Below are 26332 nucleotides of genomic sequence, written 5' to 3'. Positions count from 1 at the left end.
ATGTAAATCCACAATATGTCATTGAATCAAACCCAGCAACTGACAAATGAGTATTAAGCACAGCTGAACTACATTTTATATCAGAAATGCTCGCAATTCCAATTCCAGTTTATTTGGAAAATTATTTAAAATTCCATGTGCAATGTTTTGAACTACCAAATATAAAATGTTTTAAAATTTAATAACAGTAGTAGAAGGTAATAATAGCTTGCAATTTTTTTTATTAAAACATTAAGTTGACCCCACACCCCACTTGAAAAAATAAATACATTAAATGGGGAAGAATGTGGTTGGCGGGCAATTTAATCGTCATTGTATTCCGTGTTATGTTTGATGTTCAATGTAACTAATTTGTCCCGATTTTAATATCACATCTTTCGGAAGAGAAATTATGTTCCCTATAATTTTGTCTTTAAAAAGTATAATATTAAAATATCATGTTGTTAGAAGGAGAAAGAGATGAAAGCTCCAACACTTGTACTTTTCATCTCTCATTTCAATTTCCTTTAACTGATGAAGCGATTTATATATTTTTCAATAGTCTTGTGAAATTCCAAACAAATGACCCAGACCAAAAACAAGGAGCCCATCACTTGTGACACAAATTAGAATGTCACGTATAAAATCCGACATCTCCTCCAATTTAAAAACTGAAGTTGGCTTTCCATAAGAAAACCCAGTTTGGCCTGCTTGCTAGCCATGGGGAGATCAAAAGCCTGGTAGGACATAGCAACTGCAAGTTTCTCCTTCCTGCTGGTGCTGAGTGACAGATCAGGTCGACAAGCAGTAATGAGCTCTAAGTCTACAGCAGGCCTCGGCCCATTGCCATTTTCTGCACTTAAAAGAAACCAAAGCTTTAGACCCAGTGAGTCTTTCAGGGCACATTGACGGTGTGATATAAAAGAATCATGGATTTTTTTTTTTAATAAGGCAGCCAATGAGAGTGAAGGCCACATTTTCAGGAACATCACAACATCATTCAAGTATCTCACCTTTTCTTTTCTCCACCATGATAATATTTCAAAGCACATTTTGCTTGGTCAATGATAGGATGCCACAAATACTTTACCATGCAGTTAAATGGAGATGTCAACTTAACGCTCTTCTCCATTCTTCCACAAGCTTGTGTCGAGGTTTTCTTTTATGCTGCCTGCAAGCTGTTGATCAGATGGCAAGCACAGGAATTACTTCCTATCCGTCTGTCATTTTTTAAAATCGTGCTCCAGGATCCCGTTACAACGCTCTCTGGCTTTCTCTGCATTTTGTTACACGTTACACAGCTGCAAGGCATACTGCATTCACAATTTCTTTGAAAAGCCCAGGCAAGTGTTGAACATGTGATTAATGCAAATGTTATTTGTTAGCACATCGTAGCCAGAATGGCATGCCAGCATGCAGTCATAAGGATGCTCACTTCCAAGTTAACTTGGCTGGAGCTGATAGAATTGAGTTTCATGACCTGAGCGATTTTCATTCCAAACAATACTTTATTTAATGCAAAAAGGCAGAGAGGAAAAAGTGTACAAGGAAATAAAAAGAAAACCTTGGCAACGAGGACAGCATTCGGCTCGTCATGCCTGTGCCAAAAGAAACTCTGATACTCCCACATATTGCAGTGTGTACTAATAATACAGCTAACCCCAAGCAGATAGCAGCATATAATGGCCTACTTTTTAAACGAGATACGATTGGAGCTTTAACAAAAACAACATAAATACAGATGGGATACTCTGCTTTATATCAATATGCAAAAAGGGGTTCTCTGAGATGCAGCGCTCCTTGCAAGCACTGTCAAGGAACGGTAGTGTTCAGTTATTTATACTGTTCTTTGATCAGGGATTGATCACACCACACCACACACAAGGGATCACACCAAGCAGGACAATCATTATCTTGCTATTAGCTATGTAGTATTGTGGTGGCCAGCAGTGGTTTCATCAAATTTTTGATTGAATATGGATGACTTTAAAATGTGGACGACTTTATTCTTCACGATACTCGCAGTGAGCTCTATATTTCATTACTGGCTGGCAGGATGACCGAGAGGTACACACAAGGCTGTGGGGCAGCATCATTCGCTGAGGGCCATGGCTGTGCTGCTGATGCAATGCCCCCTGCTGGTTAAGGCAGGAATTTGAAATTTGTCCAGGGTGCTGGTGATAGCTTGCCTACTCTTCGCGAATGACACTGTGGGATCCTTATCATCCACCAACAAATGCTGGCAGACCGGAATCCCGTTTAACTTCCATCCGAAGGATGGCGTACACTGATGAATCACCGTCTCCGTGAAACACCAAGATGACAATTTATTGCTCGGTCAAGATTCAAACCCAGGCTAGATAGCTTAGAGACGAATGTGCATACCCCGAGGCCATCCTGTTAGCCAAAACTGTCAATGAGATACTTATACCTGCTATGCTATTCACTTATCTGAAGGATAAGAACATGTGATCTTCCCATTGTACTACGATCTTTCCTCCGATGCACATTCAAGGAGGAAAAAAAAAGGAGCTAGGTCTGCCCAGAAGCACAAAGCCAAGTTAAGTCCAAAATCATTTCCTGAATTATTGTGTTGAAGTTATCATGAAATATTTAAATCTCTTTTAATGAGGAAACAGTTGATTTTTTTCCCTCTTGATCCTCAATATAATGCTTCAACCAGTCTTATACATGAAATCATAAGATTATTTCATGGAAGTCTTTAATTTGAAGAACCGTCATGATTTAGAAGAAAATTTGGAAACACTTCTGATCTCCAGTGACCATCATATAAATTTTTATTCCAATCAATTTTGTTCGATATGACAGACAAAGATGGACTTTCAATGAACCCTTTCCTTTATCTGGTGGAATTTATTGAAAATGAGCATTCCAATGTTTCTCACATCAATGTACAAATATGCAACTTTGCACCCCTGTATATACTTCAAGTAAGATAACCTTTATTTTTCGCATACAAGACAGTAATAGCGTGAATAATGAAGGACTCACCTCTAAATATTCATGGCTTCTCTGGTTTGAGGGGGGGGGGGGGTTGTGTACAAGGTCAAAACTCATGGAAGAGCGAGAACGTTGAACGCAAATTCCTTTTTGATTTGAAACCCCAGCAGGGTGATTGTTGATTTGATATTGCTCTCAGGATGTAGGTCATAGGATGCTTTGAAGCTTGTTTCCAAGCACCCCGGTCATGTTTGGTCGTACAGACCTCTGGATTGAAGCCGGTGAAGTCTTTCAAATTTTTACATAAAAAAAAAAAAACACTTGGGGAGATGTAAGATAAAACGAGTGGAAGCATCGTCTTGTGTGTCCACAGTCTGCCATTGCCAGAAAAAAAGTTACGAGGCGAGGTGGGACTCATAGCTCAGTGTTAACATGCCAAACAAACAAAGAACACAACCCATAAGGCCATACCAGACAAACATTGCGATAGCCCTCACTGCCTGTCTGGCATTGCTGCATTCAAAAGCGCTTGCTTGAGTTTCACCGAGCGAGCTCACATGCTTGCGCTGCACCATACATACCGGAGGTAGCTGCTATCAGCCCAGACTCATTTGCACTCCACTCAGGCTGCTCTACACACGATGGTGCTGGCTTTAAACAGCCAATGCTTACAAGCAATCCACTCAGGCTGGCCAGTGCACACCAGTGCAGGCTCCCAATAGCACTTGCCTACTTGTGCTTTATTTGCACTGGCCTGACTATCATAATGCTGGCTCCCAGGGGTCTGTGCTGACTTCCCTTCCACTGAAATGGCACATGTACATTGGTGCTGGCTTCAAATAACTCTGTGCGCATTGGTGCTGGCTTTCACGAGTCCTTGCTTCCAAGCACCCCACTTGGGCTGGTTCCCAAAAGGTTTTTCTCACTTGTGCTCCATTTGAATGGACCCACACATACTCACAGTGGCTCCCAGCATCCTGTGCAAATATGTGCTCCTCGCAACATGGCCCACACCCATTGACATTGGCTCCCACCCGTCCATAGATGCTCCTTATAGAAAACCGAGGAATGCTCCCTCCCAGAGGGTCTGTTTTCTTATCACTTGTTGAGGTTCTTTCTTAGAGGCTTATCAATGCTCTTTTATTGGGCTTTGTTTCACATCCCACGAGCATTCTACCAGCTCAGCTCATATACTTGTGTCACATTCACCTTTCCCTGCATTAACCACTTGAATCTGGCTCACCTTTCACCTTTGACCTCTGTCCTGCAAAGTGCAACATTTTGCTTCTGGCTCTTCACCTCACCTTTCTCTTTGGTGCTATTAAAACAGTTTTAACTTTTCACATTTTACATTGGTACCACCAATTAGCACCTTTACATCTCACTTTTCTCACGAAGCCCCTCACTCAGTTCAGTCATTCGTTTTCTCATTGTATTAATAGTAATGTCTTCGCCCATCTGTCCCAATTATGTCGCTATATTGTGAGTGTGGGCTTTTGTAATCGCTGAAAAATATAAAACTCCATCATACAAATATATGCAATTTTTTTTGTCTATATAATTAAATAATAGTCTCCGTGGGACGTGAAGTAAAATGCCTCCAAACACAAGTGTTATATTCACAATCACCATGACTTCCCTCCAAGTTTTCTCTTCAGTGCCAAAAAGACCAAAAGTGACTTAAAAGCATCATCAAATGTCGTAAGTTTGCAGCCCATTGGCGTCACAGGCGTTCTGAGATGCACACACAGTTTGAGTAGGCCCCAGGTTTCAAACCTCAGTATAATTCCTTCATGGCCCCGTGGAATTGGAATCTATCCAAGCTGTACAAACACGATGTATTATATATATATATATATATATATATATATATATATATATATATATATATATATATATAGTGCCTATAAAAAGTCTACACCCCCTTGCAAAATGTTCACCTAATGTTGCCTTACCCTGGAATCGAATGGCATTAAATCAGACTTTTTCCACCTTTATTTGCACATCATAACCCACAACTACCAAGTGAAAAACAAATTCTACAAATTTCAGAAAATTAATTCAAAATATAAGATGAGAATATCTTGGTTGGATAAGTGTCCATTCCACTCCCCTCCCCCTCTGCCCCCCCCCCACCGGAGATAATAACCGGTGGAAGCACCTTCAACAGCAATTATAGCTGTGAGACTGTTGGAATAGGTGTCCACCAACTTTGCACACCTCAATGGCAGAGCTAAGCTGTTCAAAGAGTTGAGGCGAAAGACTGTATGTGCTACGTGCACTGAGGGTGGACAGGGAGGCCTATGTGTGAAGAAACTGAAGGGGAAGTGCATCCATCACCTGTGGTCAAGTGATTCTCATCCTACTTTCAGAGGAATTTGTGCATTGCATTCCTCCAAGACTATCCCACAGTGTACTGCAGTTAGAGCAGAGGGTGGAGGGACATTGACAGAGTCCCTTTTGAAAGCCCACTGGGTAGGTTACTTTGAGTGGCTGTACCGGGCTGACCCACCTGCTGTTGAATTGGATGTCAGGGACGTTACTAATGCATATTGCTGACACTCGAATCAACTGTGAACCACCTTTGTTTGTGGAAACACAGGCTGCGGATGAACTAGTTGAAAGGTGGTAAAGCTCCTTGGATTTGGAGCATCCATGCTGAACTTCTCAAGGCTGGTGGAAATGCTGTACTCATGTTGTTGCACGCAGTTCTGTGCTCTGTCTGGAACACAAGCATCATCCCAACAGACTGGAAGAGTGGCCTTGTTTTGTTGCCCCTCTCTGGAAAGGGAAGGGTGATCGCCAGGACTCCAACAGCTACCGAGGGGTGACACTGCTCTCAGTGTCAGGCAAGTTCGTTGTTCAGACAATTATTGATGGCGTTCGCCACCATATGCTTGAGTGCCAGCACCCAGAGCAGTCAGGCTTTACACCAAAGAGGTCAATGATTGACCAATATCCTTGCTCTTTGGGTCCTCACCAAACGCAAACGAGAGTTTCGGCAGGGGCTCCTCACAGCCGATGTCGATCTCTCCAAAGCATTTGATTCAGTGAATCGGGATGCCCTCTGGAGGATTGTCACTAAAACTGATCGATCTGATTTCTGAATTATACTCTGGTACTGAGAGTGCTGTCAGTTGTGGTGTTTGCATCACCAACTTATTTCCAGTTGTTACTGGAGTTTGTCAGGGGCGTGTACTCTCCCCCGCACTTTTCAACATTTGTTTGGACTGGAGTCTCGGGAGGATGTCAGGGAGATCAAGTTGTGGTGCATCATTTTGCAATGTCAAGATCTCTGACCTTAATTTCGCAGATGATGCAGTCATCTTTGCGGAGACGCTGGATATCTTGATGGAGGCCCTCGAGGTGCTGAATGAGGAGTCTGAGCCACTGAGATTAAGGGTTTCCTGGGTCATGACGAATATTCCGGCTTTCAATGACATATTGGATGCTGCTATCTTGTCTGTACCTGTTCGTAGTGAGGATGTTGAGCTCATGGAGAGATTCACTTACCTTGGCAGTAATTTCACCTCTCTGCATGCTGTGAGCCAGAGGTCAATAGACATCTTGGTCAGGCCTGGGGAGTCATGAATTCACTGGATTATTTGTTGTGGCGCTGTCGGTACCTATGCAGGGGGATGAAATTCCGAGTCTACAAGTCCTCGGTGTTTCCAGTCTTCCTCTACAGATGTGAGACTTGGACTCTGACAAGAGATTCGAGACTGACGCTTAACTCCTTGAGTACCAGGTGTCTTCAGAAAATCTTTGGCTATCACTGGCTGGAGTTTGTGTCCAACGAGCAGTTGCCGAGACTCAGATGGCATTTGTTATTTGTATAGTCTGTGAGCATTAGTTGCGGCTGGATGGCCATGCGCCTCGTTTTCCTGATGCTGATCCTGCTCACCAGATTCTCTCAGTGAGGGAGCCTCATGAGTGGAGGACGCCAATGGGCTGACCACGTGCCTCATGATTGCAGCAGGTTGATCGGCATCTCAAGGAGATGTTGGTGGGCCTGGCATCTGCCTGGGGGATGGCCAGATGGAGGCCCCTGGAGTACCGGTGGAAAGTGGACGCAGCGACGCCCTGCTCCGGTGCATGCTCCCATACCTGTCTTGACCTACGTTCTCTTCATGAATAGTTATGACACTGGAATGAAGACTTTACAATCTGTGAATGTCTGTGTAACCATACAATCCGTGCTTATTTGCTGAAGATAAAATTGATGTGTTTAAGTTTGGATGAATCACTGAAAATGAATCAGTGGGACATGTGATTGTAAATATGTGTGCAGTTAAACACATTTGTTTACTTTTCTAAATGTTCTGACTTTGTTCTTTCTTCTGTTCACATCTGTGGTGTGATTTTTAAATAGATGTAAAATTAATGAACACAATTGCAGGGATTACATTGCTCGGCTAATCCTTGTGATTGGATCACAGTGGTCTGGTCTTTTGCACCATCAGAGCCTGGCCGCATAATTTACAGGGAAAGTCAATTGCACCTCTCGGACTCAGCCAAATCCCCAGCTTGCAACACTCATTAGAGAGAAGGAGATACTATCCCATTGAAAAGTTTATCAATTATAGCCTATAGAGAAAATGCCTTGGTGTTGGAGGTGTTGTTTTCAATCAAGGTACTGTACTGTGATATAAGGTCTTTCGTTTTGCAAAATATTTTGTCAAGAACAATGGCTATTTTATAGGTGAGGCAATGAACACATGATTGAGATGTGTTGTATTTTTTCGAACTTCTTCCTTTTCTTTGCTGAAATCATTGACACACAATAACATAAATTCCATGAATATTCAACATTTTTGGAAGAAGTTTGTGATTAAATTTTGCTTTCACATGTCCCTGGTGGTCCTGTATGATCTCAATTTATATATACGTATATAACCTGACAATTTCAAATACTCTAAATTTCTTCCACAAATCACTTTCTTTCCGAAACTAGAATATCTATCTATAATTCCAGCAATGTGTGTGTGTGTGTGTGTCTGTGTGTGTCTGTGTGTCTGTGTGTGTCTGTGTGTGTCTGTGTGTGTCTGTGTGTGTCTGTGTGTGTCTGTGTGTGTCTGTGTGTGTGTCTGTGTGTGTGTGTCTGTGTGTGTGTGTCTGTGTGTGTGTGTCTGTGTGTGTGTGTCTGTGTGTGTGTGTCTGTGTGTGTGTGTCTGTGTGTGTGTGTCTGTGTGTGTGTCTGTGTGTGTGTCTGTGTGTGTGTCTGTGTCTGTGTGTCTGTGTCTGTGTGTGTGTGTCTGTGTGTGTGTGTGTCTGTGTGTGTGTGTGTCTGTGTGTGTGTGTGTCTGTGTGTGTGTGTCGTGTCTGTGTGTGTGTGTCGTGTCTGTGTGTGTGTCGTGTCTGTGTGTGTGTCGTGTCTGTGTGTGTCTGTGTGTCGTCTGTGTGTGTGTCTGTGTCTGTGTGTCTGTGTGTGTGTCTGTGTGTGTGTCTGTGTGTGTGTCTGTGTGTCTGTGTCTGTGTGCGTGTCTGTGTGTCTGTGTCTGTGTGTGTGTCTGTGTGTCTGTGTCTGTGTGTCTGTGTCTGTGTGTCTGTGTGTCTGTGTCTGTGTGTCTGTGACTGTGTGTCTGTGTGTGTGTCTGTGTGTGTGTCTGTGTCTGTGTGTCTGTGTCTGTGTGTCTGTGTCTGTGTGTCTGTGTCTGTGTGTCTGTGTCTGTGTGTCTGTGTCTGTGTCTGTGTCTGTGTGTCTGTGTCTGTGTCTGTGTCTGTGTCTGTGTCTGTGTCTGTGTCTGTGTCTGTGTCTGTGTCTGTGTCTGTGTCTGTGTGTGTGTCTGTGTGTGTGTGTCTGTGTGTGTGTGACCGCTGTTTCTCGACAACCGCTGGTCCGATCTAATTGAAACTTGCCAGGTATTATATATTGCTGGGGACCTGAGTTTGTGCCTTTTCAAGGATTGATATTAATCGGACAAGTGCTTCCCAAGTTCTGGCCATTTATTTACCAAACCAATGAGAAGACACGTTGTTGCGTGGGCGTGGCCGATGGGTAAGGGAAGCTCAGCCGCGTTCCCCATTACGGGTTACAACGTACGGGATTCCGGAGTGATGACTTCATGTATTCTAATAATTTCTCGATTTCTTATGCGCATTTATAGATAAACACAATGCCCCAAGTTATGATCGTTTTCATATTAGACGGTGCATAAATTTCGGTAACATCAGAGTGAGCTGGTATGCTCCAAACTCTTCTCCTCTTCTTCTTCTTTCGGCTGCTTCCGTTAGTTGTCGCCACAGCGGATCATCCGTATGATCCGCATAGTGATTTGGCACATGTTTTACGCCGGATGCCCTTCCTGACGCAACCCTGGTCGCCTCTTACAACACAGGGATATGGTACACCTATTTTAACCGGGGTATACACCGGCCCAGTATACTGGTACTCATTTCGCCGACCTCGGAAGGATGACAGGCTGAGTCAACCCCCGGGTGTATTAATTCAGTGGCCCAACGGGGCTTGAACTCAGGACCTCTTGGATCCCAAGCCGCTGCCCTAACCACTGCGCCAACACCAGGCATCCCGGTATGCTCCGAACCAGGAAGTAAATTTTTTTCTCTCTCTTCTCTTCTCTTTTTGTTTTTCCTTGCCACGACATTGAGAAAAGGTAAAATACGTTGGCGCTAATTGAATAATTGCGTATTAAAACTATATTGCGAATAATCATAACTGCGAATAATATGTGAACTTCCGGGTCACGCACGTCCAGACACGCAAGAGCGAAGAAACGGCCTGTGTGGTTGTTGTTTGTTGCTCGCGGTTTGAATATTTATTTTTTAATTTTTATGTTATTTTTTTACGGGCACGTACTAGTAATATGAATTCCCCTGTATTATTACAAGGAAATTCACTGCAGGTGGAGGCCATTAGGTCAATCAAAGCCTGTGCTATGGTTGTTTGTCCATTCTCTATCCTCCTAAAATGCTGAGCAGTGATCATCAAGCAAGGAAGCAGCAATTCCATTTTGAAATGAGATCCAGACTCTGACCAAGAACATCGATGGGCCGAAGAACATTTTTGAAACAAAACCGGACTTTTTTTGTTTTTATTAATCGATTGATATCCAACTGGCAGGCAGATGCAGTAAGGCCTAAGTCACATTTGCTCTATGGCGAGGATACGGCGACCGTATGCCCTCTGAATTGACAGAAACGTGCGGTGGCCGCAGAGTTTCTGAGGTGGCCTCAGGGTGGCCCTACGCCACATGGCTATATTTTACAGGCCGTAGGGTCGCCGTGGAATTATAACGCGTAGTTATAACTTTTTTTCATTTCTACGTACGCCGTAGCAATTCGACAAGCCGAAACAAAAGAACTGGTAAAAAAAAAAAAAAGAACCCACTCGTTACCGTCCATCTGGCCACACGTTCGCCTTAGGCCCCCCTGCGGTCGCCTTGCGGGCACCTTGCGTCTGCCTTGAAAATTCTATGGCCGCCGCAGGAACGCCCCACCCCAAGGTCACCGTGCGACATCAAATCAAAGACCGTACGGCACCCCCACGTTTTCGGTCTCGACAATTTATAAATACGCCATGCGGCTCCCCGAAAAAAAAAAAACATATGTGACTGCTACATTGTGTGACCGTGGAAATACTGCGGCCGCTGTATAATTGCTAGTGGCCGTAGATTTTGGAGACCCCACGGCCGCTGTGGCAAATGTGACTTAGGCATAAGTAGTACAGCTGTTACAAACCACCAATCATAGGAATTGTGTAAAATTTGACAAAAGTGTGGAAATTTGCATGCATGTTCATTAAAATATGGAGATTCATACAAGACCACCCATTGTACCCATCACCATCGACATGGTATTTATAAGATTCATACAAGACTATTTCAATCATACCCATCACCATCGACATGGTATTTGGCCGCCATCTTGAATTTCAAAATGGCCACCATGTAAATGTGTTATCTGTCATCGTTCGGCTTAGGGTCAACATAGAAACATGATCTTGGTGTCTAATTTAACATTTTCAGGGTCAATGAATCCATTTCTGCTATATTCAATATCCTCAGATGACAGCCATATTGAAATTCAAGATGGCCGATATGCAAAAATCTATATTTTTTGATAACTCTGATTCTATGAAACATAGAAACATGATATTTGTTCTAAAACCCATATTTTGGGTAAATTCATTTAACTATATTATAAGCATCATAAACAAATGATAGCTATGTCGAATTTCAAGATGACTGCCACACATTTCAGGAACGTGATCTCTGTGTCTCTTGGAATCGAGGAATCCATATTTGGGTCAAGTATGAAGACCTATATATGAACGTGTATGTATTTTGACTTTGTCACATTTTACCCAGTTATTTTCTCAGCAATAATAGTGCCAATGAACATATTTATGACAAATACGATCTCAATTTGATACAGAAAGGACAACACAAATGCTTGCACAAACTCATAAAACTAATCTCGGGCGATTCCATTTGAAAATGCGCAGGGATGACAGAAAGGAACATTTTTCAGGCCCAACTGATTCATTTTGAAAGGGGTTTTAAGAGGTACCACTTCCCTGTTCCATGGAAAACCACATATTCACAGAGCAGTTGTTGTGACACACATCATGCAGTCAAAACTATCATAATGTCTGCACAATTCATGAGTTTCCACATGCTCCAATACAGCTACATAGCTCGGTGAACTGTACAATTGATGACCAACATTTACCCCCCTTCTTGCAGCCACAGTGCACCAGTGCATACCATGACATTGATGCCTCTGGTATATCAGTCCAGAATGGTTTCTATCCTGAATTAATTGTACTTCAACCCCATAGTCCAGGACTATACAGAAGGGGAGCTGACAAAAGAGCTTGTGACCACACATAACCTGCTTGGTGTACCTTCCTTTTTACATGTTAGAGCAAAGCAGCTTTTGTTGGTGGGATATTCTCAATGGTCCAAGATCCCTGAGCAAATATCTGCTTCCTCGCATCATCCACCCTACGAAGTGCACAAGTTCTTCTGTACATGACGAAGATGAACCTTTCTATCTCAAGTAGAGTCTGTGAGCCAACTTCTGGTCATAATGATAGGGTGAGGAAGGCTTAGAACTGTTACAGCTGGGCATGTTAACCATGCCGACTTCTTCACACAGTCAAGGAAGCTAGACACATTCTCACATCCACTGAGGGCATGAAATAGCATAAATGCTTTCCCTTTCACACCTAACTCGTTGGCAATGACATGGATGGGAACATAGTGAAAGTGAGTACCAATGTCAAAGCTGACCCACAGCTCATCAATTTCAAGAGCTTGGAAATGCTCTACAGCCAAGAAAACCACATCAGCTTCCACTGTCCAGATAGCCACTTTGTGAAGTCCTTGTTTTGCACAATGTGCTACATTAAGTAATATGCGCATATCCACCTCCTCATGTGAGCATGGTTGAAGGTACTCCAAGTCATTCAGGTCATTCTGGTCTGTGGTGACAACAATCTCATTTTGCGTGCTGACAAGTATCATTTTACTGGCATCATATGATGTTACACAGTCTGACAGATAATGAAACAACTTGTTATTGCTCTGTTCAATCTTCAGGAAAGTCTATCAATTTGCTGAGATAGGAGTACCCAGAAGAACCATTCTGCTTTATGTTGTTCCGCTATGCATTCTCCGTTATATTGTTGATTGCTTAAGGCTATCAACAAAATACCTAAAAAAAATCCCAATGTCCACTCTTATTGACAGTTTCCAGCTTGGAGGTAGAAATATTTGCTGGGCATAAGCTCCAAATGTTGGGCTGCCCCCTGGCCTGAGCATGTGTATGACAGCAGCACAATCAAATACTTTCTTATCGACATCTGGAGCATACTGGTTATGATGGGGAGCAGTTTGTTAGGCACTCGAGTCAATCAGATTTTGATCCTTTATCATAGTTGACCCATATCAGAAAGGGATGGAGGACATGCCTGATTCTTGTGTTCAAAGAAGTCATGGTTTCCTTGTCTGGCCAAGCAGGCGATGTAGAGGCTTCCAAAAATAGTACAACTTGTTTTCAATTATGCAAATTGCTGCTTGCTTCTTGTTGTTTGTATGTCTCATAAAAGCCAAATTATCAAGAAATATATCGACTTTTACATGTTGACCACCCTGAATATCAAAATGGCCATCATCTGAGGATATTGAATATGGCAGAAATGGATTCCTTGTCTCTGAAAATGTTACAATAAACACCAAGATCATGCTTATACGTTGACTATAAGCTGAAATATGATGGATGAAAGATTTAAATGGTGGCCATTTTGAAATTCATGATGGTGGCCAGGGCCAGATACCATGTCAAGAGTGAATGTTACCTGGTCTTATATGAATCCCTATGTCTTAAAGAACATGAATGCAAATTTTACTGCTTTTGTCAAATATTGCACAATCATATCCATTACCTATTGTTCTGTATACAGAACTTGACTTTATTGAAAAGATAAAGTACAAGCAACACATGAAAACCTCAGACCAATGTTGTACACAGCAAAGCAAATGATTGGCTTTTATTTTCTTCTTCCATTCTCCTGCTCTTTAACTCTGCTTTACCACTTTTATATCCTCAGAGCAAGAACATTTGCACAAGCTCCTACCCATACAAGCTACTTGTTCTATATCTGGAGATCATGGTTCTTATATCCGGAAGTAACCAGAAATATCACAAACTTTCGTGACCTTTCCACACAGCATAAAGTCTAACAACAACATTGGAACTTGTCACCTTTTCACTCTACTCAACTTTTAGACTAATCATCCCACTTCAAAAGCATTAGGCAGTTATATACAGTATACAAGTAATAATAGCATTTTTTTGTTTAACTAGTACGTGCCCATAAAAAAAAACAATTAATAAATAAATATTCAAACCGCGAGCAACAAACAACAACCACACAGGCCGTTTCTTCGCTCTCGAGTGCCCGTACGTGCGTGGCCCGGAAGTTCGAATATGATTCGCAGTTACGATTATTCGCAATTTAGTTTTAATACCCAATTATTCAATTAGCGCCAACGTATTTTACCTTTTCGCAATGTCGTGGCAAGGAAAAACAAAAAGAGAAGAGAAGAGAGAGAGAGAGAGAGAAAAAATTTACTTCCTGGTTCAGTGCATATCAGCACTCTGATGTTACCGAAATTTATGCACCGTCTAATATGAAAACGATCATAACTTGGGGCATTGTGCTTATCTATAAATGCGCATAAGAAATCGAGAAATTATTAGAATACACGAAGTCAACACTATCCGGAAGTCCGTACGTTGTAACCCGTAATGGCGAACGCGGCTGAGCTTCCCTTCCCCATCGGCCACGCCCACGCAACAACGTGTCTTGTCATTGGTTTGGTAAATAAATGGCCATAACTTGGGAAGCACTTGTCCGATTAATATCAATCCTTGAAAAGGCACATCCTCAGGTCCCCAGCAATATACCTGGCAAGTTTCAATTAGATCGGACCAGCGGTTGTCGAGAAACAGCGGTCACAGACACACACACACACACACACACTGCTGGAATTATAGATAGATGTAAAAGGATGTAGTAATGGTAGACCAAAAAGTATGTGAACAAGGTCGGGATGGTCACAAAAAATTATCGTGTGCAAACATCCCTACATCTTTCTTTCAACAATGGTTGTTCCCTGACCATCCCTGCATCCATTTGCAATGACAGTGCATGTTGATTGTGTCCATGTATGAATATGACCAGTGGAATGTTAAACAATGAACACACACACACATACATCAATAATGTGTCTGCTGCTTGCACTGTTTGACAGCACACTAAACAGGTAACGAGAACAAATAGGATATGCATTAACACAGATCTAAGCTCAACACCAATGCGATTTAATATTGCACTTCAGAAGAGTGAAACATCACAGACAATAGAGAACCTAGTGTTTGTTTTTAGCACATTCATCATAAAACAGAATTGTGACCAATTGAACAGTGAGCTTGTCCTGCCACAACATAATTGCCCAGAGTCATACTCCCCTAACTTTCCTCCTATGCTTGCCAGAAACACTGCAAAACAACACGATAAATACAATCTCAATAAGCTTGCCTCGAGGAAGGGAAACAACATAGTCAATAAAACTATGATGGACATCCACTCGAAGAATAACAAGAGCAATAAACTGCCTTTGATTCAGAGATGCATCACTCCCCAATTCCAAATGCAGTACTTATAGGAAAGCAAAATTTATTTTGAAAATGAAATTCAACAGCATGCTACCGACATCACCTGGAATCATCTGATTCCCTACCCCTACCGCCCATACTTCACACTACTCCCATCAACCGAATGCCCAACCCCTGTAAAAACATGGTGAAACTAGAATGGCACTCAGTCAAGCACATACCTCTGCCATGCAATGCCTGATCCACGAAAATATATCTGGCCCAATACATTTTTGAGATGTCGTGCTATATGTCGTTTTTGGCCCAATCTCTCAATGGTGAAGAATCACTTAAGAAATTCCAGTAGTCGGATCCAGATTCGGATCTTCACCAAAATCTAATTAGTTCTTCCTTGTCACACACCGAAACTGTCCACCAAATTTAATCCGGATCCGTCAACAACTTTTTTGAGATATTCTTCATACAGTCAAACAGACAGAAAGGGGTGAAAACATAACCTCCTTCACTTTCGGTGGTGGAGGTAATAATAAAGAACCAGCCTACTCATGATGTGAAGAAACAGAGTTTTTTTTGTGTGCAATGTCGAGGCTCATATGAGAGCTAACACAGAATATACAACAAGGGGAGCAGGAGATAAGAGTATCATGAGCAGGACGCACAAAATAGTGGGGAACAGAGACATTAGGAGATCTGTAGAAGGAAGAGGGATTGGGCGGGGTACACAGGGAAAACAAGATGGACACTGCAGGGACTTTCAGAAAGGAAAGCAGGGAATTTGAAGGAGGTGGGTTTGGGGTGGATTAACGGGTGTAGAAAAGATCGAGGTTTTGGATGGGGGAAGATAAGAGACGGTGCTGAACAGCTGTTTTGAAGATATGGAGGGAAGAGTGGGATTGAAGAGAGTGTAGAAGTTTGTTCCAAAGGTGGGAAAAAAGGAGGAATGAAAGAATGAAGGTGAGCATTGATTCTTGATTTCGGTAGTTTTACCAGAAGTGTTGCTGGGGGACCTTGAGCGCCCTGTGGAAATATGGGGTGGAGAGAACGCAGACAGAGCAGGGGGGGGAGGAGGGGCGCGGCCAGAGAGGAGATGGTGGAAGACAGAATGACCAACGACCTGCCTGCGGTGAAAGAGCGAGAGACCAAAGACTCAGCCTCATCGCGGGAGATACCAATGATCCTAAATTCCTTGGTTTCCACAGCATGAAGCCGAGAGAGGTAAGACACGGGAGCACTAGTCCAGAGGGGAGAGCAGTACTCCATCAGGCTGCGGATGAAAGCTTTGCATGAAGTCAGGAGCTCAGGTGTGCCAAAGAAGGATATTGCATGATGGAGAATGCCCAGACTGGCTTTGGAGGCTAGCTTGGAAATGTGGCTTTCCCAGGAAAGATCATGGCAGATAGTGAGACCCAGAAGCTTGAATGAAAGGTCTTTTTGGGGGGAGAGGCTGGTTTGAGACAGTCCATTCGGAGAAACATCGTGAGAGTGTGAGCTTTGTCAGGATTGAAAGACATGTTCCACGTGTTGGACCAGTTTGTGATTTTATCCAGATCTGCAGAGAGCGAAGAAGCTGCTGCTTGCCGGTCTGAGGGATGATAGATGGTATAGCAGAGGGTGGATTCATCAGCAAAGAGATAAAGAGGATTTTCCAGAGAGTCGGAGAGATCATTGATGAAAATCAGAAAAAGAACAGGGCCCAGAACACTGCCTTGAGGAACACCAGCCTGGACAGGAAGAGGGGATGAGAGGACTCCATTAAGGGCCACACGGTGACTGCGACAGGAGAGCAAATCTATGAGCCATGAGTGGAGATGGCCTTGGATAACATAGTAAGAGAGTTTGTTGAGCAGGGCAGGGTGCCAGACTGTATCGAAGGCATGCAATATGTCTAGGGAGATGGCTCTGATTTCATGTCTGACATTGAGGACTTCCATCCATTGTTGGGAAAGCAGAAGCAGCATATCCAGGGTAGAGTGACCAGGTCTGAATCCAAATTGATGATCGAAAATCAGGCTATTGAAGAAGAGGAAGGATTTGATGCCTGAAGCGATGATGGATTCCATAAGCTTGCTGAGGATTGGGAGAAGGCTGATTGGTCGGTAGATGCAGGGATCTGTTTTTGCACCTTTTTTACGTGGAGTGGTAATGTTTGCTGATTTCCAAGCAGATGGCAGATGACGTTGAGCAAATGAGAGGGTAACTAGAACAGATGGAGGGTGAGCAAAAGCAGCAGAGCAGGTTTTTTAGGACGCGAGGGCTGATGCCATCTGGACCGGTTGCAGAATCTGATTTGAGGAATGAGAGCAAGCTCTCCACCTTGTCAGGAGAAAATGGCACGGAGTCCAGGAACAGCTGAGTGTGACTGGGTAAGGTGGGTTCAGAAAGTGATGGGTTTGGGACACAAGAATTAGAAGCAAACACGGAGATTTGGCATTCAGTCTTTTCATGTGCAGAGTCAGCAATGTGGCCAGTTGAGGTAAGGGAGGGATGGAGGGGGAACATCCACCAGAAACAGACTTAATTAGATGCCACCAGGATATGGATTGGGGAGACAGGTTTGAGAGTTCAGACTTGAGTTTAAAAAGATGTTTTCTGGCTCTCCTGAGGGTAGACACACAATTGTTCCAAGCTTTGTGGAAGGAACTGAGATTGCCTTCAGTTGGATTTGCCTTCCATTAGGCGAAGGCAAATTCTTTCAGTATTACTGCAATTCAATCAACAATCTATAATCACAGTACGCACTGTCACCTGTGACTAAGAATTCTGGCTAGGTCTGGCACCTTTGCACCTCCCACACCACCATTCCATTCACTGCAATCCATTTCCACCTCCGTCCTCAAAACGAAAAGACAAGGCCAGAACAGCCTTCTTTGCAACTTGAAGTCTATGACAACAAGGCCACAACATTAACAAATCACACAGCGCATGCACTCATCCGAATCACTCATAACACATTTTTGCACTGAAGTCATCACAAAAGATGTTGTTAGAACAAGTCTCACAATCCTTGCTTTCTTACTCCAAAGATCCATTGCATTTAGTACCCAGAGCAGACATACATGCCACACTTGTCACAGTCTGCATCCTTGAATCATCGGTCACTACACTTAATCCTTTGCACCAAATATACGAGTTCCCTCTAAAAAGTAATGGGACTCAACTTGCTGTGTGCTCCACTTACACAACTTGAATGAACGGGTTGCGTCACAGTCTTTCGCAACATTCCAGCAATATATATGATTGGTGATGGTTGACTGCCTGGTGTTGGCTTATTTGTTAGGGTGGTGGCCTTGGGGTCCTAGGATCCCGAGTTCAAATCCAACTCAGCTGTCGAATCATTACCAGGTGGGGTTGACTCTGCCTGTCATCCCTCTGATGTTGGCAAAATGAGTGCCAGCTTGCTGGTATGCTGTGTCGGAGTGGCGACCCATCCAGGAACGTGTTCAATAGCCAAGGAGACTGCTTAGGCAGCACCAATGCTCTGCACAGAGTATGGTCCCAATGGATGGATGGATGGTTGACTGTGCTCATTGTGACTTTTTTTTACAGATCTTGCTTTACACGTTGTCAAGTCTGAGTCGTCGTGCTATGAGGCGTGAGCAGAGAGACAATCTGAAGTTTCTTGCCAAGATTGGCAAAACACCTTCCGAATCCTTCACAATGCTGCAGCAAGTCTACGGGGAAGAAACAATGTCACGTACATGTGCATTTGAATGGCACAAGAGGTTCAAAGAGGGACAGGAGGAGGTTGAAGATGATCCACGGTCTGGAATACCTTCAATGAGCAGAACGGCGGTCACCATCGAGCGTATGAAGCAGATGATGCGCGCAGATCGTCGACTCATGGTGCGGATGATTGCTGAAGAACTTTCCATCAACAAGGACACTGTCTGGAGTATCATCACTGAAAATCTCAAAATTGCAAGGTGTGCAAGATGGTCCCCAAGCTGCTGTCCGAGGACCAGAAACAGCAAAGAGTCACTGTCTGTCAAGACATTATCGAGCACCTCGAGGACGATCCAGACCTGCTCGGGAGAGTCATTACTGGTGATGAATCATGGATATTCGAATATGATCCCGAGACCAAACGACAGAATCGGCAGTGGAAAAGTCCGGCATCACCAAGACCAAAGAAAGCAAGGATGTCGAAGTCGAAGGTCAAGGTGATGCTCGTCGCGTTTTTTTGACATCAAGGGCATCGTCCACTTCGAGTTTCTACCACAGGGTCAAACGGTGAATCAATATGTGTAAAAGGAGATCCTCTGGTGCCTCATGAGATCAGTCCAGGACAAGAGGAGAGATCTATGGAAGAACAATGCCTGGGTGCTTCACCATGACAATGCCCCTGCTCACAGTGCCCTGAGCATCCAACAGTTTCTGGCGGAGAGGAACGTGCCAACTCTGGAGCAACCCCCGTATTCGCCAGACTTGGCTCCTTGTGATTTTTTCCTATTCCCCAAGCTCAAGGGGGTGATCAAGGGGACCTGATTTCCTGATGTGGAGGCCATCAAAAGGGTCGTGACGACGGAGCTCCGGGGGATTCCAGAAGACTTCTGGGGATGCATCGAAGCATGGAAGAAGAGGATGGACAAGTGTGTGAGACTGGAGGGAAACTATTTTGAAGGGGACAAGCTGTGATTTCAATATATTTTTTGGAATAAAATTTCTGTGAAGTCAGTCCCATTACTATTTAGACATCTGACAAAAGCTGCATTGTGCCAGCCAGGGACACTGCTTCCCAAGGCATACCATCATTTGGGATTGAGAATGAAGCTGGCTTTCCTCATTGGATTTGCTTCAGAAGTTAATTATTGCAAGGTATTTTTCATACAGAGGTGTAATCATATCCTCTGGTTAAAATCCCTAAGTATTGTTTATGATCTATCGATTTTGATTTTGATGTACCATGCTCTTAACAGAAGCCTGGTTTTGGCTTAATGGTTAAGGTGGCTGACTAAAGATGTTGGGGTCTTAAGTTTGAACTCCTGTTGTACCGTTAAAACAGCATCAGGTGGATTGACTCAGCTTATCATCCTTCTGTGGTTGGCAAAATGAGTACCATTTTACTGGGGTAATATGCCATTTCGGTAACCTGTGTCAGAGTGGTGACCCGTCCAAAACTGTACTCCTTTGCCAATTAAACTGCCTTGGCAGCCTTATGCACTTCACGGTGTGAAAGGAATGGTTATTATTATTTTCATGCCCTCCACCTCCCTGCCCCCCCCATTCCCTCCCCCTCCCCCAGTGAAATTTGATTGGTGGGGAGGGACTTCCAAAAATGCCAAAGTTTAAAACCTCAGGCCCAGATGGAACTCCAAACTTCTGGATAAAGCAAATCAATGCTCTCCACAATCACTATGCTCGAGCATTCAACAAACTTACCCAAGAGGAAAATGTGATGGATGAATCGCTCACAGAGGGTAACACCTTCCTCATCCCAAATTCTGAGGAAGCCCAACTACCTCACAAGTATAGACCAATAACATACAAACTTCTGATGGGAATCATCACAGATTTAAATTATGTACCATCACCTAAAACAACAAGATATACCACCACCTTCCACTTTGAGGCAGAACAGAAGGGATGTAAAAGAGGATGCTATGGAAACATGCTGTGGACTACTAAACAATACCTCCTACTACTAAACAAGGCCAAACTCTAAAAATGCAATACAAGAAGAACCAAATTATCCACAGCATGGATAGACGACAAAAAAGCTTTTGAATGTGTCCCACAATTATGGATAATAAAACTCATACAATTGTACACGATCAACCCCGCCATCAAATTGAGAGAGAAAGCAATGGAGCTTTGGAATACCACATTGATATTACAACACTTGGAAGGAATTACAACACATTACACATACATTGATATTACAACACGCACGCACATACACACACACACACACACACTTTTAGTGGTTACTTTATTTCTCGTGGTGCCGGAACCAAACAAACAATATATTTATAACAGTCCTTGCAGCTCACACTTCTCCCACCTTCTCCCCACCTCAGTTGATTAATAGTAAATATAATTTTAAATGATGATTTTGAACTTTCCTTGTGCATTCACAAGCCCCAGATATGAGTTGTTAATCATTCTTACTCTTTTGTTGTTCCGAGGCACGCCACAGCTTTCTCTCAGGTATTTTTCCATGTATTTTCTGCTTCTTTTCTACAGAGAGATGGCAGAAGTAAATAAACACCTTAAATTTATTCATTTCATCTGTATAAAGCAAGTTTTACTCAGCGATTTGTACTCATATTCAACTACTTATTTGCAGAAACGAGTTCGTGGGTTGTGTACGACAATTAACCATGCCTCAAACCTAGGGAGCACATGACCTTTGCGATTTTCAAGGAGGACGAATTGTTGGCCAATCAGAAGGTGGAGTCAGCCAGCGTCAGATAGCTCAGAACCTTGGCATTCCACTTTGAATGGTCAATCGGGTGATTGTGCAATTCACCAGTAAAGGCAAGGAATCCGCAGCTTCCTGTTCTGGCCGATCAGGGCCCTCAGAAAGGTGTCTTTGAGCTGTCAAGTGGTCCATTGAGAAAACTCGCATCGCAAGGCAGCAGATGGTACAGAGGAGGTCCAAATTAGCTCAACAACTACCGAGCGGGACCTTCATCAACTGGGCTACTATGGGAGAGCAACTCGGAGAAAACCTCTTCTTAGACCAGCCAACATTCAAAGGAGAAAGAAGTGGGCTGATGAGATGGCCACTAGACAATTGGAGTTTTGGCAAACTCATTTTTTTCAGACGAGTCCCAATTTGCTCAATTTCCTGAAAGTGGATGTGTTTGGGTCTGGAGACTTCCTAGTCAAGAGTTCTTTGAACCGATTGCAACCAACTGTCAAACATGATGGTTTTTCAGTGATGGTGTGGGGAGCAATCTGGAGCACTGGTCGGTGAGAGCTTGTGGAGTGTGTTGGCGACATCAACTCTACAATATACATTTCTATCCTTGAGGATGGACTTCTCCCAGTCTTCTCCACTGGTCAGATGGTCAAAAACAACACTATTCATGGAAGATGGAGCTCCATGCCACACTCCAAAAAAGACCAAAGAAGGGCAGGACAGAAATGGGATCAAGCGACTTCCACGGCCAAGTCAGTGTCCTGACATGAATCCCATTGAACACCTCCGGGCCATATTGGATCGAGCTGTGTGGAAGAAGTCCAGGAAACCAACATCACCGGCAGAATTCCGAAATCTTTTGCGTGAAGCTTGGACAGAAATCCCACAAGAGAAAATTTCGGAACTCGTTAGTTCTTTGCCTGAAAGAGTAAAGGCGTTGAAATCTGTAAATGCTAAGTCCACCAAATACTAGTGTATGTATTACCAGAGAGTTGGTGTCAAAGCCACCCAATGGTCGCCTGTTTATACATTTATTGTTTTTAAAAGACTAGTCTAATAATTAATATTTTTTATAAAGCATTGCAGTGAAGTGTGATCCAAATAATTTTAAAGCAATATATGTGTTTGTATATTGTAATCAGTAAAAAATAGTTTGGTAGATAAAAACATGAGAAAGGAAATAATTTTAACGTTGATGTGCTACAAAAAAGTTAAGTTCAAAACAGGTCAAAAATTTAAAAATAATTGAAATTATTTTTGAATTTCAACTTCACTACTTCAATAATATACCCCAAAGCAATCTCCATGCCAAATATCAGCATCCTAATACACATATTAAATGAATGGCAAGCTTCCAAATAACTTGCACCAAAAGCTTTAACAATGATGTGTTACAAAAAAGTTAAGTTCAAAACAGGTCAAAAATTAAAAACAATTGAAATTATTTTTTAATTTCAACTTAACTACACCAATAATATACCCCAAAGGAACCTCCATGCCAAATATCAGCATCCTATTACACATATTAAATGAATGGAAAGCTTCTAAATAACTTGCACCAAAAACTTTAACATTTTCATGCTCACGCTGATGCTGACGCTCACGCTCACATCGGGGGTATTGCTATAGCTCTCTTCTTCGAACAGGAAAGCTAAAAATGGATCAAATGTATTTCAAATGTTCAAAATATATATTCATTAAAAATCGTGGTGTCTATTTACTTCTGTCATGTCTCTATAAGCTTTGTGAGCCATTTTTGGTAACAATCATTTCTACACATGCATGATCACTGTTCACATGGCCAGAAAAATAACGTTACTTCTCGGGGTTTCTGCGCATGGGTGCCGAGCATTCTGGGGTGGATTACATCATTTTGAAAGTCTCGTATTGTTTAACCCTGCTTTGTGCAACATCTGTGTGAAATACTAATAATAACTAGAAGGGCATTCGGAAGAGCACATTACCTCCGCCACTCAATGCCTGATCCATGAGAACATATCGGGCCCAATACATTATTGAAATATCATTCAACACACACAGTACTATATCGTTTTTGGCCCCATCTCTCAATGGTGAAGAATCACTTTAAAAATTAAATAACTCTCGTACCCAGATCCGAATCTGGATCTTCACCAAAATTGAGCAATTCTTCCTTGCCACACATCCAACGTGTCCATCAATATTCATCCGAATACGTCCACAACTTTTTGAGATTCCATGCTATATATCATTTTTGGCCCTATATGTCAATGGTGAAGAATCACTGAAAAAAATTATAGTCGTCGGATCCGGATCTTCACCAAAATCTAATCAGTTCGTCCTTTTCACATACCGAACCTGCCCACCAAATTTCATCCGGATCCGTCGACAACTTTTTTGAGATATCCTGTACAGAGACAAACAAACAAAGACAAACAAATAAACAACCAGGGGTGAAAACATAACCTCCTTTACCTTCGGTGAGGAAGGTAATAATCCAATCCATTGGGACCATACTGTGTGCGTTGGTACTGCCGAACCAGTCTCCTGGGCTATTGGACACAATCCTGGACAGGTCACCACTCTGACACAGGATACTCAAATGGCTCAATCATCCCAGCAAGCTGGTACTCATTTTTGCTGACCTCAGAAGCATGACAGGCTGAATCAACCCCACTTGGTATTAATTCAACAGCCAAGTGGGATTTGAACTCGGGACCCAAGGATCCCGCCATGCAGCACATGGAGACGGGATTGAGAGGGAGTTGAGAGGGTACTTCTGAGGTAAATATTGTTGTGTTTGTTGGGTAGATGGAGGAATTTCAGAGCAAAGGTAGGATTGTATCGGGTAGCCTGGTCCATGGATGGGTGGGAGATATTTCAATGTAATTTAAGTGTGAAAACTGTGAGCTTAAGTTGTTACATGTCACCGCACCGGGGTGGTGCTGTGTTACTTAGGTTTGGATTAAGGCTAATTTCTCCCGGTATGTGATTGCACCCTGTGACCTTTTCCTATGGCTTTGCATTTCCAAGACGGGCAATAAAAAGGAATCACGTCCTTAAAACAACAACCGAGCTGGACATTTCTGAGCAGGTGAAAACCTCACCTCCAGGAATGACAACTAGCGAGACCATGCTCCTGGGGTGGATGATAGATGGGGCATGGCGTGAGAAGGGAGTGGATTGAGGAAGAGTCAGATGGTGCGGGACAGAAGCGAGTGAGGAGATGGCGGTTGGAAGAGAAAGGCATTGCGGCTGGCTTTCCCTCAACACGGTGAACGCTGCACAATTCACGTTTTCATGCTGAGGTGGATTTGCTCGCGTGATGGAGCAAGTCGCTGGCCATTGACTGCTCGGCTGAGTCATGCGAGGCCATGCCTCAGCGTCTCATGTTGTTCCATTGATGGCGCCATTTTGCGGAGAGCGGCGGCGGCAGCAATCTCTATCGTGAGGAGGAACTTTCATGAGAGCTTCTGAGCCCTTAACAAAGGGACCATCCTCACGAACGACCTCCTGTATGCTTCCCACTCAAAGAGCAGCTTGGCACCATTTTGGGCCATTTTTCTGCACAAACGTGGTTTGGCAAACCCCAAGCTCCAGTAACTCATCTTTGAGCACACAGATAAGTGCTGGGAGAAAGGGAGGATTATTCTTTTATTTATTCTGTCCCCTTGTCTGTATTAAAGTCTGTGTGGAGGCGCCTCAAATCGGATAATTATGAAACGTGAGGTAACCTAAATTCCTGTTCGATTTATTTCCATGATAAACATTTGATTTCTGTTTATTAAACCCCTATTTATGAACTTTGCTCGTGTTGTCTATTTGTATAAACCTTCGTCCTCCGTCCGTGTTCCCCAGTCTGTGACGTGTCCTTGCCGCCCTCCATCCCGCGCGCACCATTAATCTCCGAGGAATTCGGTTCTTCACCTCCAAGGGAAATAGTTCGATTATCCGTCCAGGTCAGTCTTAACCCCCTGGAGATGACAATATGTTCAAATGATACTTCATTTGTGTGTACATATGTACTTCTGAGGTACATATGTATGTACAAATGATACTTGCCATGCAGCATATGGAGACCGATTTGGAGTGAGCGGTGTGCAATAATTGATTGATTCAGCGATTGCCTAATAGCATACTGAAACCACCGCCGTTTCATCCAAATCTGTAACTCTTTGAAAATTTAGTAAATCATCGAAAAATGAATATAATTAATCGATTAATTGATCATTCAATAAATCAAAAATACCCTTTATTGCCAAATTACTTGTTCACTGTCGTGTCCAAATATCAGTATCCAAGCTCAAAGGGTGCCCGAGATATTGCCCAGATGAGAAAAATAAGTAAATAAAGAATTAATAAATCCATAATATTTAAGTAATTAATCAATTAATTGATTAATCAAAAAATGAAAAATGTTGTTTTTGCCAAAGTAAATCTTCACTTTTGTCCACAACTTTCAGCTTCCTGGCTCAAAGGATGGCTGAGATATCGCCCGGACAAACGACCAAGAAAATGAAAAAAAAAATCACTCGGAGAGCGACAATTTGGCGAAACTGAATGACAATCGGTAGAGCACATACTGTACCTCCACCAGGTGGAAGAGTTTACATTTTGTATCCCACTGAGAGGTCGGATAAGAATCCGGACCTTAACCAAAATTGAATCGGCTTGTACTTGTAACCTATCCAACTTTGAGATATCATGCTATATATAGTTTTTGACTCATCTCTCAATGGTGAAGAATCACTTAAAAAATTCTCAGATCCAGATCTGGATTCAGATCTTCACCAAAATTTAGTATTGCTGTCCTTGGCCAGTCACGTACTGGAAATGGAGTAAAAACTGAGTACTCCCTATCTTCGGCGCCCGGCGATGACGTGGCATGGATATGGATTTGGAAGG

General features: G+C 43.0%; 1 long non-coding RNA gene across 1 annotated transcript in view; it reads right to left on the bottom strand.

The window, feature by feature from the left end:
* Positions 1-282: 282 nt before the first annotated feature.
* The window catches only part of LOC147030526 (uncharacterized), a 160726-nt gene continuing 134676 nt past the window's right edge, over positions 283-26332 (bottom strand). The window contains exons 4-5 of the long non-coding RNA XR_015056433.1: positions 21193-21261; positions 283-1157 (exon numbers count right to left, since the gene is read on the bottom strand). This is a non-coding gene — a long non-coding RNA (uncharacterized LOC147030526). The remainder of the gene's footprint in view (positions 1158-21192; positions 21262-26332) is intronic.

Source organism: Eptatretus burgeri, chromosome 3 (genome assembly GCF_056783735.1).
Source record: "Eptatretus burgeri isolate ZD-2024b chromosome 3, Ebu_testis_v1, whole genome shotgun sequence".
Classification (NCBI taxonomy): Eukaryota; Metazoa; Chordata; class Myxini; order Myxiniformes; family Myxinidae; genus Eptatretus; species Eptatretus burgeri.
The sequence above is the reverse complement of the archived record's forward strand: the minus strand, read 5'-3'. Positions and strand labels throughout refer to the sequence as shown.